At 45.1% G+C, this 12,868-nt stretch overlaps 1 protein-coding gene across 1 annotated transcript in view; it reads right to left on the bottom strand.

The window, feature by feature from the left end:
• Positions 1-5,086, bottom strand: part of AZIN1 (antizyme inhibitor 1) — a 33,025-nt gene extending 27,939 nt beyond the window's left edge. The window contains exons 1-2 of the mRNA XM_006897157.1: positions 4,764-5,086; positions 1,225-1,362 (exon numbers count right to left, since the gene is read on the bottom strand). The gene's annotated coding sequence lies outside the window, so the exon portion shown is untranslated. The remainder of the gene's footprint in view (positions 1-1,224; positions 1,363-4,763) is intronic.
• Between the last annotated feature and the right edge of the window lie 7,782 nt (positions 5,087-12,868).

Genomic DNA, 12,868 nt, shown 5'->3' with positions numbered 1-12,868 from the left:
CTGTGTACAATCTCAATCTCTTCACCATCCATCCTGATGCTGCCAATTGGTCCAGTGGTGAGAATCTTTGTCTTCTTGACATTGAGCCTCAATCCATATTTGTAGGCTGCAGTCCTTGACCCTCTGCAGCAGGTGCTTCAAGTCCTCTTCATTTTCAGCAAGCAGGGCTGTGTCATCTGCATAACGCAGCTTGCTGATAAATCATCCACCAATCTTGACCTCACATTTCTCCTCATAGAGCCCAGCCTCCTGGATAATCTTCTAAATAGATAAATTTAAACGACTCGATGGCACATAACAACAACAACAACAACAACAACATTATTTACCTTATGCTGATCTCAGAGAGAGGGATACAAACTAAGAATTATGGAAACATCCAAGGTCTGCCTTGATGCTACAAGGGGAATTCTTGCTTGTATCTATGCCTCTCCTCATCTCCTGATGCAGAAATTTGGTGAAATATTAAGTCTGATATTCAGCTTCCTACACAGAATTTCAAATTTTTCCATGGATGATATATGAAGCCTTGAAACTTAGAAGGTCACTGAGTTGGAATCAACTTGACATAAGTGATTAGATTAAAACCCTAAACCCTTATTAAAATAAAATAAAAATACATGTCATAGATGCACTGCAGACTGTCTATATATACTTTTTAAGTAAAGCACCAAGTATGTATCTGTAACCACGATCACATATATTAAAATAAAATTTTAAAAAACTATACAGGATCAAACTGGCATGGCAACTTGAAAGATCAGCTAGAGTCTAGAAATGGTGATAGCAACCAGGTTTATGTTAAAAAGGGAGAAGAATTGAGAAAAGGAGAGCAAGAATGGCTGCACACCAAGAATGGTACCACGTCACTATCACAGGAACTGCTGACCTGGTGTTTTGCTCAAGACAGTCAATCTTAAATGCAAAAAACTCTTTCTACAACTTATATCAAAATTTGGGCCAAGATTTCCTAAAACTTACCCTGCTATATAAATCTAAGTAATATTTGTCAAATATTACCCCCAAAATCAAGCCATCTATTCATTGGAAAGCAATACAACAGAAAAATTCAGACACAATTGAAGCTGTTATAGGAATTTAGAACTTGAAAAAGCTTAAGGTTGCTATACTTTAAGGAATTTCAAAATTTTGCAAAGATCTAGCCATATCACATCTTCCTGAACTTCAATTTTGCAAGATATTCAAACATGTGAAAATACTTACATGGACAAGTTAGGAGATGGAACCCCCCTATCATCAGCTAGGTTCCCAAGGTGGCTCAGCGTTGAAATCGAACTGCTCTCTATACAGCACTTCTCCTAGGCCCTCTGGGTAGTTGTATACTTGGTCAGAAAGTACGCCCTAAAGAATAAGATGGAAGAGTTAATACTAAAAAAGTTAAGCTGTGTTTCAAGTAGATTAGTTTAAATTTAACTGCAAGAGTAAGATGAAATCTTATTTTAATACGTATTCACTGTTGCCGCGTACTGTAAAATCAGAACTGACCCACAGGTGACCTTCCAGCAGGCTTTCAAAAGCAATAAATCGCTGGAGACTGGGAATCTTTCACCAGAGGAAGCTGGTGGATTCAAAGGACCTATCTCATATTTTAATAGTATCACCATACAAAAGACCTATCTCATATTTTAATAGTATCACCACACAAAATGTTTTCAAATAATTTACCAGAGGCCAAGCACTTTTTTCATGGAGTAAACATTTCCAAGTTGCTTTACTACAAAATCCACAGAATTTGACCATCATAACCACCTTATTCTTTTACTTATTCATGAGAAGTTTGTCTTCAATGAAATCCCCCCCTTTTATTAGTCCCCTGAAACTCAAATTTGTAACTGGCCTAAAATATAAAAACTTTAAAGGATCATCACTACCCTGATAAGCAAATGTTCTACTTAGAATACCTCCTTTCCTCTGAATACCCAAGTTCTTAAAGTGTGAAGCTTCTAGTATCAGGAAGGTAAGTAAAATTTTATGATTTAGCTAATACATTACATGCCTGAAATGATGCTTTGAAAACAATCTTATAAAGTTGGGCTTGTAAGCTAAGTAGCTTATTTCCTAATTATAACCTACCTATACTCTATTATCACTAAGAACAAATGCATGCACAAGGGGCTGGCTGAGTACAAAATGCTGCTTAGTCTTTAGAAATGGTCTCCCTCGCTACAGGACTGGATGCACAAACCATTTCGAAACCAAAACCCTATGTACCCCATACTTCCTCTCTGTAAGTCAGTGGTTACTATTTTAAAACAATAAAACCTGGTACTATTTGCTAGGAAAGTAGTGAGAAAGCCAGAAAAAAGGAGGGGGAAAAAAGAAATTACACATATGAGGGAGTTCCAAAGCATTGTAGGTAGGCATGTACCTGGTAAGAGGCGCTAGGATAAAGGAAAATAATTAGAAATAATGAGGGAAGAACCCATTCCAATATAAATGGTTATCTTACATTAGATCTCAAATAATGTACCACAATAAGAGTTCCAATCATTCCATACCATGCTGTTGACTTGGTGATGGGTGATCTCCTTCCATGAGATTTACAGTCTCTGAAACCCTGCAGTAAGGTGAGCTACCAGTGGGTTGCAAAGTTCATTCTCAATTATCCTATCCCAGGCTGATAATCATCATAGTTGAGAGTTATTTACCACTTATATTTAGTCATTCTGTTGCTTAACACAAGCAATGAAATGTGTGATGTGAAATGTTATGGCCCTTAAGTTTAAAAATGTTGAGTGAGACCTCTGGAGAAATTATTTTTTTCAGAAAAGGATGCACACATTAGCTAGACAGCTCTGGTAGCTGTCGTAAGGAGATGCGCTCCTAAGCCACAGTTCAAGCCTCTCTGGCTGTGACAATCCATGAGTAGCTCCACAGAAGATGAGCCATCTCCCATTTGATTTACAGCTTCAAAAACCTCCTGGACGGTCAGCTACAAGTTAGTTCTGACTGTGCACATCAACTGAAGTGGAGATTTATTTGAAGAAAATTCTCTCGAAACACACCTCAGGACTAGTGCTGGTGGCAGGGATCCAAACACAAAACTAATAATCTCAGGAAGCTCTGGTGACCGGTTCAAATCCACCAGATGGAGGTTCAAATCCACTGGAGATGGAGGGGGCATCTCCTATGCCAGCTGGATCTGATTCGATGGTACACCAAAAAAAAACAAAAACAAAAACAAAAAAAACCCAAAAAGCCAATCACTAGCCACAACACCTAATACTCTTATCGCTTGTCACTTTCAAAACCTCAGACATGCACACCTGATGTTATGGCAATGTCTCTGTGGCATTTTGGAAACAGTGGAAACATGACAATTAATTAAATGCAATGGGGTATTTTTGATTGGCTCCTGGAACAAAGAGAACATAAGCAAAAAAAACTGGTGAAATGAAACATCTCTCTGTAGTTGGTTCAGTAAGACTAGTTTCTTAGTTGTGGCAAAGGTACCATAGTTATTATGTTAATAGGAAAAGGAGGAACTCTTATCTTTCCAATTTTTTTTAAAAAATCTAAAGTAACTCCAAAATATTTTTTAAAAAATGAATAAATGGGGAACTCTGGTGGCCTAGCAGGTAAGGAGTTACGCTGCCAACCCAAAGGCTGGTTCCAAGCCACCAGCTGGCTCCTCGGATGGGTATTCTCCCACAAGATTTAGACATTTTTTTCCCCTTTAGCTTTCTGTTTTTATAGTCATATAACGGAGTCCTGCTCAGCAATGACCACGAGGCTGCTGAGAACAGCGAAGCTGGCGCAGGACACGGCGGCGTTTCTGCACCAGCCTCTTGGCTGAGGACACGGACTGCGTTAAGGGTCACCCCCGTGAACCGTCGGCAGTCTCGGTGGCATTGGGTGAGCCAGCCCGGCCTCCCGGTCTCCTTTTCTCTGCCCCGAGAATCCTGGCACCGAGGCGAAGGCGAAGCCATGGTGACTAATCCGCAGGCTGCGGGAGGTGACTAGGGTGAGTGAAGGCGACTCGGCCCAATCAGCAGCGCCGCAAGGGGCGGAGCAGCGGCCCCGAGGCTTCCAGAACGGGGCCGAGGGCCTGGTGCGGGCGACCTGACATCGGAGCTTCCCCGCCGCCGAGCCCCGGGGCCGCCGAGCCCGGGCGGCATCGCCTTCCCTCCAGCCGGCACCCCCCGAGAACCCGCGCTCCCCCGGCAGCTGTCACCGGAGGCCGGCCGGGGCCCGCCCCGCTCCATTCATAACCCAGGGCCCCGGCCGTTCCCAGCCGGCAGCGCAGCCCGCCAGCTGGGGCTCCCGATGGTGGCCGAGGCGGCGGGGCCGCTCGGGGGACCAGGGCTGCAGGACCCCGGCTTCGCAGGACCCCCGAGCCAGACCCCCTCCCCGGAAAGAGCAATGCACCACGGGAGAGGGGTGGGGACCACACGCCGCCGGGAGGCGATCGCGATACCCCGGCGGCGAGACCCCCGCGCGCGCCCAACGCGCACACGCCCCCTCGCCCCAACCGCGGCTCGGGCTCCGGCTCCATCGAGTCCCGGGGCCTCCAGAGGAGCCCCCGAGGGGCGGCCTGCGCCTCCGCTCCGCCGTCTCGCTGCCACCGCCGCCGGCGGCACCGACACCCGCCACACAGCCCGCCGGCCGCCATGTTAGAGGCTGCCGGCCGCGGGGCACTGCGGGGATGCCCGGCCGGCGGCGTGGCTCGGCCGAGGAGGAGTCCGGCCGCCGCCGAGCTCGGCCCTGCGTCCCAGCCCCACGGCTCTCGGGTGGGTACTCACGTGAGATAACGGCCCAAAGAGTCGGGTAAAGCGTCTTCTCTTTTTCGGCGGAATTTTTAAAGAGGGATGTGGTTACCTTGAGCAGAAATACCCAAGGCGGCCTGGGCCATAGGCTGCGGGAACGACGTGGGGGGAAACGCGCTGCACCGACACCAGCTGTGCAGCAGTGGCGGCGGCGGCCGGAGGAGAGAAATACAATAGCGCAGGCAGGATAAAAAAAGAAGAGTACTGGGTGATGGGGGTAATTCCGCCTCGTCACACCGCAGAGCGAGAAAGAATAAGAAACCGAGAAGCCTACGACACGGGAGGAAGAACAGAAAGACGTTGAAAAGGAGTGAAGAGCCAGCGAGTGTGGGAAAGCGGCGCCGGAGACGCCAGTATTTATAGCGAGGGGCGTGGTTACGTGACGTCACAGGCAGCCGTACAGCCGCGCGAGCGGGGCGGGGCCGGGTGGGCGCGAGCTGAGCAGGGAGGGACGGAAGAGGAAGGGGAACGGCGCGCAGGCCACCTGGAGGGAGGGGGCTTTGTGACCCGGCCGAGCTGGGGTTGACCGTCTGGCCGCTCCCCGCCCTCCCATCGCAGCAGCTCCCGGGCGGGCGGAGGGCTCGCCGCGAGGACGAGGGCGGGCGAAGGCACAGGGAAGGCGGCTGAGCAGGACCTGGGCCTCGGCCCCTCCCCTCCGGCGCCTGCGCTCATGTCCGCGGTGCGCTCGGCGCATTGTGAGCTGGGACCGGCTGCAGCCGGTCGCCGCCGTGTTCAGGGGCTGCATTGCCCAGTCGGAGCCTCTTGCGCCGCGGGGAGTGGGCATAGGGGAGGCTTGCAGGGTCGCCGCCGCCGCCGCCGCAGCTTTCTCTCTCGAAAGCTTCTTTCTTTGTCCCGAGGCGACGCCTTGGCGACTGCCATAAGGGGGTGAGGCGCTCCATTGTAGAAGTGGAGTTTCTGATGGCCCGGGATTCGGCAGTTACAGAGCCGCGTGGACGAGCTCCCCATGCCCGCACGTTGCAATAGGGTGGTGGTGTGTGCCTTCCAGTTGGAACAGACCCTGAGGCAGTTAGTCGCAAGGAAAGAGATTACCCATCGGTCTCTGGAGAGCAGCTGGTGGATTCGAACCTCTTGCGTTGAGGATTGCAGCGCAGCTTCTTAGCACTAGGCCACCAGAGCTTTTCTCCAGAGTTGAAAATATAGTATAGAAAGGATGTTTTAAATGTGTAGCTTTCCTGTCTTCTTTTGAAAAGGGCTCATGCGTCAGATCCAATCATTAACGGAGGGCAAGTGTAGGAAGGGAAATTACTGATTTTAGAAGCCACATAATGTGTAATCTCCCTCCCCAACCCAGACTAGATTTCATGGATATTTTAATTTTGCCAACTAGTTGCGATTAAAAAAAAAAACAACAAAAAACCAACGAGTCCTAGATTACCTACATTGTTTTGTTATCTTGTACAGATACCTTGAAACCTTGTCTAGTTGCGCCATGCTACTCCCATTTGTACAACAGTGTGTAGTGACCCTACTGCCCCCACTATAAGAGTAAAAAGGCCCTCCTTTTCTCCCCCTTTATTTCTTCCCCACCTTGCCTTTGTGAGCTGCACTGTGGTTGATCAATAAATCATCAAAATGGAAAGGAAGAGAGAGCTTCCCTGAGTGGAAAGGCAGACTCTTTCTTAGTGGGGCAATGTAGGCTTCGTTTGAGAGTATTCTCTTGGATGAAAGCATTTGTAGACAGCAGGAGCTGTGCCTTACTACATCCTGCCTTTCTCTTGATTCCTTCAACAGTCTGTGTAATTCAGACATATATAAGCTCAAACTTTTTACTAGAGCTACGGTGTAGAGAGGAATAACACTTGGATTCTTAACAATCTAGCAGGGGGAAATAAGTCAGCTAAACAACGTAGTGGAATTATTGACACACAAGCAGATGAAATGTTGCTGGAACCTGCTGGAAGGAGGAAGTGGTTGCACTAGGGAAAATAGTGCTGGGTAAAGGCTGTAGTTGGAGTTGGCCTGCTAGTAGGGACCCCTGCACAATAGAAGGAAACACCTGGTCTGGCTGGCTTGGGAGGTCTGGTCAGTTGGAGATCTGACAGGATCCACAGAGGTTTCACTGGCTGATTTTGGCAGTAGATCGCCAGGCCTTTCTTGCTAGTTCATCTTAGCCTGCAGGGTTTGCTGAAACTTGTTCAGCATCCTAGCAGCATGCGGCACCGCTGTGCTGACAGATGGTAACCGTGCATGCTGTTTTGTCAGGCATCATACCTGGTCACATGGAAAGCAGGATTCTGTTCCTGGCACCACTGCCCCAGGAAAAATGTCATTTTGATAGAATTGTACAAAATTAAGTCATTCTATCTTCAGCATTTCTGTCATCACGTCAGTATTTCTGACTGCCATTCCTTCTACTTTGTTTCCAACATTTGCATCCCAGTCACCAGTTGTTAGTAATGCATCTTGACTGCTTGTTTGGTTACTGTCAGACTGCAGAAGTTGGTCAAATTCCTCAGTTTACTCATCTTTTGGCTTTAGCTATTGGTGCATATAGGTACCAGCTCTATTAACAGATCTTCCTTGTACACATATGGGTAATAGCTTATTACAATATACTTCAAGATAAATCTTGCCTTTTTAACTCTGAATGCAACACCATTCTTCAACTTCTCATCCCCATCATAGTAGATCGGATTATTATCTGATTCAGAGTGGCTGATACCAATCCCTCTCAGCTTGCTAGTGCCTAGAATGTCTGTCTTGATAAGTTCCATTTCATTTTTTACAGCTTCAAATTCTCCTCCATTTAAAGTGAGGAGGCACAGAAACGGACATGCTCAGACACCCGAGTGTGCTTTCTGGCTCCAGCATAGGAGTTGTTAGGTGCTGCCGGGTCAGTATTAACTCACTGTGACCCTACTTAACAGCAAAGCAGAACACTGCCCTGTCTTGCATCATGCTCTCAATCATTGCTTCTGTGCTTGAACCCATTGTTGAAACACTGTCAGTCCATCTCCTTAACAGTCTTCCTCTTTTTTTGCTGACCCCCTACCAAGGATGTGTCTTTCAGAAACTGGCCCCTCCTATAACATGTCCAAAATCTTGCCGTCCTCGCTTCCAAGAATCATACGCTTTATATTTTCTCTAAGACAGATTTGTTTGTCCTTCCGGCAGTCTATGGCATGTTTGATAATCTTTGCCAATACTATTATTCAAATACATCAATTATTTTTCAGTCTGACTTACTCACTGTCCAGCTTTCAATGTGGGAGGTGTGGTTGCAGATAGACTGAAGAAGCTAGTTACAGTGGGACAAAAATTTCTGAAACCGCTTAAGCAAGGACATTATATAATCAAATATGTTTGGTTTTGTCCTTTTTCTGTTTGTTGTGATTTGAGTGAAAGTTTACAAAGTTTTCCACTCAACCACTGATAAACATTTTGTTTTATTCTGTTTTTTATTTTTTGTTATTATTAATTTTAATGAAAGTTTACAGAGACTTTGGATTTCCATTCATTCATTGTTGCACTTTTCTCCCTGCCTACCCTCCCCCCACCCAGTTCACTCTTCTCTTTGAAAAGTAAAAGAAAAATTCTTTCATTGTTATGCAGTCCCACCCCCCAAGTCCACTCCACTATGCAGCCTTTGTTCTGGACTCCTATCATGACAATAATACCTAATCAAATATCCCTTTTAAACAGTTCTCTCTCTCAACATTTTGTTTTATTACATTGGTTATCTACAGTGTTACTGCATACTCACTTCCTGTGATTCTCATTTCCATTTATCCTAACTCTTTCTGCCTTCTGAGCTTTATCCTTGGGCAAATGCTACCTCTTTAATAAGACTTTAAAGATAGTTTTTTAAAGGGTTACTCTGGCAGCAGTGGGTGAAACTGAGAAGAGAGTTTGTTGCCTGTGGTTAAGCACTCAGCTGCTGAGAAAAAGTTAATGATTTGAACCCACCAAGTGGCTTTTTGGGGAAAAGGAGATTGAAGCCAAGAGAATTCTTTGAGGCAGTTCCACTTCTGTCACATGGATCACTCTGAGTGTGTTAGGTGGCCCCTAACAACAGCAGAAAGTTTGGAAGAGAGAGATAGTGTCTTCTTACCCCTTGCTCCTGTAACAACAACAACAAAATACAATTAGGTATTCCTAAGAACAGAAAGTTCCTTTCTTAACAATCTGAAGGTTCAAAAGATACCACGCTTGGAAAAGTAGAGGGCCAGCAAAAGAGAGGAGATGGGTTGACTGCAGCAATGGACTTAAGCATGGCAGAGATTGGGACCTAACCCAGGAGAGGGCTTGATTTCAAGCTGTTGTTCATAGGGTTGCTATGAATCATTGCCAGTAGCACCTAACAGCAGGAGAAGGTGTCTGAGGACAGGACCTAGAGAAAGGCTGGAGAGACCTTTTAGAGATGCCAGCAGAGAAGACAGAGGAGCCAGTGAGAGAAGTGGAGGGAGAATCATAATAGGACAGTGTCAGAGCAGCCCAAGGAGAGTGTTCCAAGATGAAAAAGCAGGCAGGGCTGCAATATCCATCATGCAAGTCTGAAAAGGGATTTCTGTTTTGGCAAATGGCAAATCATTGGCAAACTTCAATCTTGCGTTGACAGGTTTAAATTTATATCCCAGAAGCTTTGGAAAAGTCATTGAAAGGTTTCCACTGTGAGTTTAATTTGCATTTTAGAAAAAGGAAGAATGTGGAGGTGGAAGGAGAAAGGACCAATTGTTTGGCAGAGAGAACACTTGAGAGGCTAGTGCAGTGATCAACAAGCATGGCCAGGGCCTGAGAAGTTATCTTTGCCCTATAAGTGATAAATCTCCATGGGAGTGCAAGGAACAGAGTGATGACCAGGGTCCAAGCGAGGACCAGCTGAGTGTGGTGACTGCCGACCACTTTTAGTGCATCATTCTATCATGAAAGAGCTCAGCAACTTTTGTTATTCAAAGTATCTACTCCTATGGTTCATATTTGCATTTTGAATTTCAAGAACAATGCTAGGGTTTTTAAAAAAAAAATGAATACAATAGAACCATGAAAACAACTGCATTGGAATAGACAGCACTGTATGTAATTTTAATAGAATGATAGCTAACTAATGAGAACAGCATATTTAATTGGATTTGGGGTTTGGGCTTGTTGCCAAGTCAGGTTACTCACAACACAGATAGAATGGGGAGTGCCAGAGAAAGTAGTATTGTTAGAGAGCCTGAAGACAGAATTAGATACCATTCTCACTTAGGTCATCTGGATGATTGATCCAAACCCATTTCCTTTTGTGCCAATAGATACAAAAGATTGGATGCATTAGATTATCATGCAAGTCATTCCTAAAGGCAAGTCCTGAAAAAGCAACTGGGAATCTTGAATCACCCTTCTATTTAGAAAGATCTTGTGGTCCCTATGTGGTGGTGGTGGTAGTACTGTAGAGATGGAACCAACCCATAGCAGACCCTCCAGCAGGTTTCAGAGGCACTTAATCGCAATGGAAGAGTTTGCCCATCCTTCTCCATTGGAGCAAGGGTGGCCTCGAGCCGCCCACCTTCGGGATTGCAGCACAGTTTCTTGCCACTAGGCCAAGTGTGACAAATATGAAGAGTGAAAAGTGAAACTCCCATTTCAATGGTAATGTTTAACTCAAAAATGCTTCCCAAGAATTTTTATTGCTAACTTAGGAGAGTACTTATGATGCAAAACACAAGTTCTGAGTAGTTAAAACAGTCACAATTTAAATCTTTAATGATATTCATCCAACCAACATTTTGAGGGTTGAGGAAGTGGCATACTCTGGCAACCTTTCTAAAAAGCTGACTTCCTTACCACGAATCTGGTGCTGTGTTTTTTTAACGGACTAGTAAGAACAGGTGAGATTGTTTCCAAGTTACTGAATACAAACGAGATTTTACACCATGCTGGGCTGAACACAGTGCTGTCCTTTATTTTTCAAGTATTGTCAATAGCTTAATTCTTTCACCTGCCTTAGTTTTCACTTTAGATGTGAAATAATTTAACTTAGAAAGAGACTGTGTATTGTTTCACTTTTTTTTTCTCACAAAATGTTGAGAATGGATTGTAATGGACGTGACATCCTAAAAGGAGCCCTAGTAGCACAGCGGGTAAAAGCATTGAACTGGTAACTGAAAGGTTGGGAGTTTGAACCCACCAGCTCCTGCAGGGGAGAAAGAGGAGGCAGTCTGCTCTGATAAAGATTTACAACCTCAGAACTCCTGTTGGGCGATTCTATTTTATTCTTTATGGTCATTATGAGTCCAAATTGACTTAGGGCAATAGATTTTGACTGTGCATTCCAGACAAAGAGGACCTGGGAGTCTTACCTCCTAACACTGAAGTCACTTCTGTCTATTCTCGTCTTTGATCACAGGATAATTTAATCTATAGATTAATATGTCTGGCACACAAAGGGTGGTTGAGCCTGGATTATGACTCAGGTGTAAGGGAAAAGAAATATTTTTAAAAATTTTCATTTCAGTGACTGTATATCATCAGATGTGGTGTTGTTTGCTGTAGAGTTGGAACCAACCCACAGTTAAGCCTCCAGTGGGCTTTCAGAGGCAGGAAATCCACAGCAGGAGCTGGTGGATTCAAACTGTGTGCCTTTGGGATTGCTGCAAAGCTTCTCAGCATGAGGCCACTAGCGCTCATAGATGAACGTTTTACCTCTCGAATTACTTGCATGGTTTCCGTGATAAACAAAAGCAGATAAGTCATAAGCAAAGTTATTATGAAGGTAAAATCTAGTAAGTTCCAACCTGATGTTCAACGGAGTGAAACACGGCCCCATCCTGCAGGATTCTCACTGTCATTGCTGTTTGAGTGCATGATTACAGCCCCCATGTCAGTCGATTTCTTTGGGAGACCCTCTTTTCCTCTGACTCTGTGCTTTACGGAGCATGATGTCATTCTTCAGAAATTGTCCTTATCATGTGTTGTCAAGTCAGAGCTGACTCAGATGACCCTCCAGTGGACTTTCAGAGGCTGTGAATCACACAGCAAGAGACTGTCCATCTTTCTCCCTCAGAGCAGCTGGTAGGTGTGAACTGTGTTTCTGTGGGCTGGCAGGGCAGCTCCTTACCACTAGGCCACCAGAGACTAGTCCCTCTTAGTAACATGCCCAATTATGTGAGAGCAAGGACTTGCTGTTTTTATCATTTGTCCTGCTAAGATTAATTGCATTCTATAAGAAGTTTCAGGTCATCATAGTCCCAAATGCTCAACCAGCTGTCTAAGTCCATAATTTCAAACATTAACAGCTCCATCCATGGCTCAGTTCCCCAATTCCTTTATGGACCTTGAGTTCAGTGATTGTTTAGAAGGTTCCCAGAGACGCAGACCCATCAGGGTAATGACTCAGGTAACCTTAGGAATGCAGGCTGGTTTTGGAGAAACTGGTGATGGGCCAGGATCCCGTAGACTGTCAGTTGTGGCATAGCAGGATGGCGACTGTGGGTGATGCAGGCTGGACACTGTGTCTTAGACGAGCAGTCCACAAGAGAAAGCTCTTTGCAAATAGAAATACCATTTGACTCAGCAATTCCACTACTGGGAATTTACCCTAAAGAAACCATAACTGCCACCCAAGCAGATAATATGCACACCCATGTTTACTGCGGCTTTGTTCACAATAGCAAGGAGCTGGAAACAACCCGTGCCCATCAACAAACTAATGGATAGAGAAGCTGTGGTATATTCACACAATGGAATACTATGCAGCATTGAAAAACAAGGAGCTCATGAAATATGCAATATGGATGACCCTAGAGGACATTATGCTGAGTGAGATATCTCAGTCACAAAAGAACAAATATTGCGTAGGGCCACCGTTGTAAAATGGGACTAACATCAGGGTTGAGGGAAAGCAGAGAAGGAGGGGAGGAATGATGTATATTCCATTGAAACAGATGAGGGAGAGAACTGCTTAAAAGGGATATATGATTGGGTATTATTGTCATAACAGGAGTCCAGAATGAAGGCTGTACAGTAGAGTGGACTTGGAGGGAGGGATTGCATAACAATGAAAGAGTTTTTCTTAATTTTTTAAGAGAAAGAGAACTAATTTATTTCTGCATTTTTTATTAATTTTAATGAAAATTTAC

This window comes from Elephantulus edwardii, unplaced genomic scaffold (genome assembly GCF_000299155.1).
Source record: "Elephantulus edwardii isolate Elephantulus edwardi_28Jun2011 unplaced genomic scaffold, EleEdw1.0 scaffold00202, whole genome shotgun sequence".
In the NCBI taxonomy this organism is placed as follows: Eukaryota; Metazoa; Chordata; class Mammalia; order Macroscelidea; family Macroscelididae; genus Elephantulus; species Elephantulus edwardii.
The sequence above is the reverse complement of the archived record's forward strand: the minus strand, read 5'-3'. Positions and strand labels throughout refer to the sequence as shown.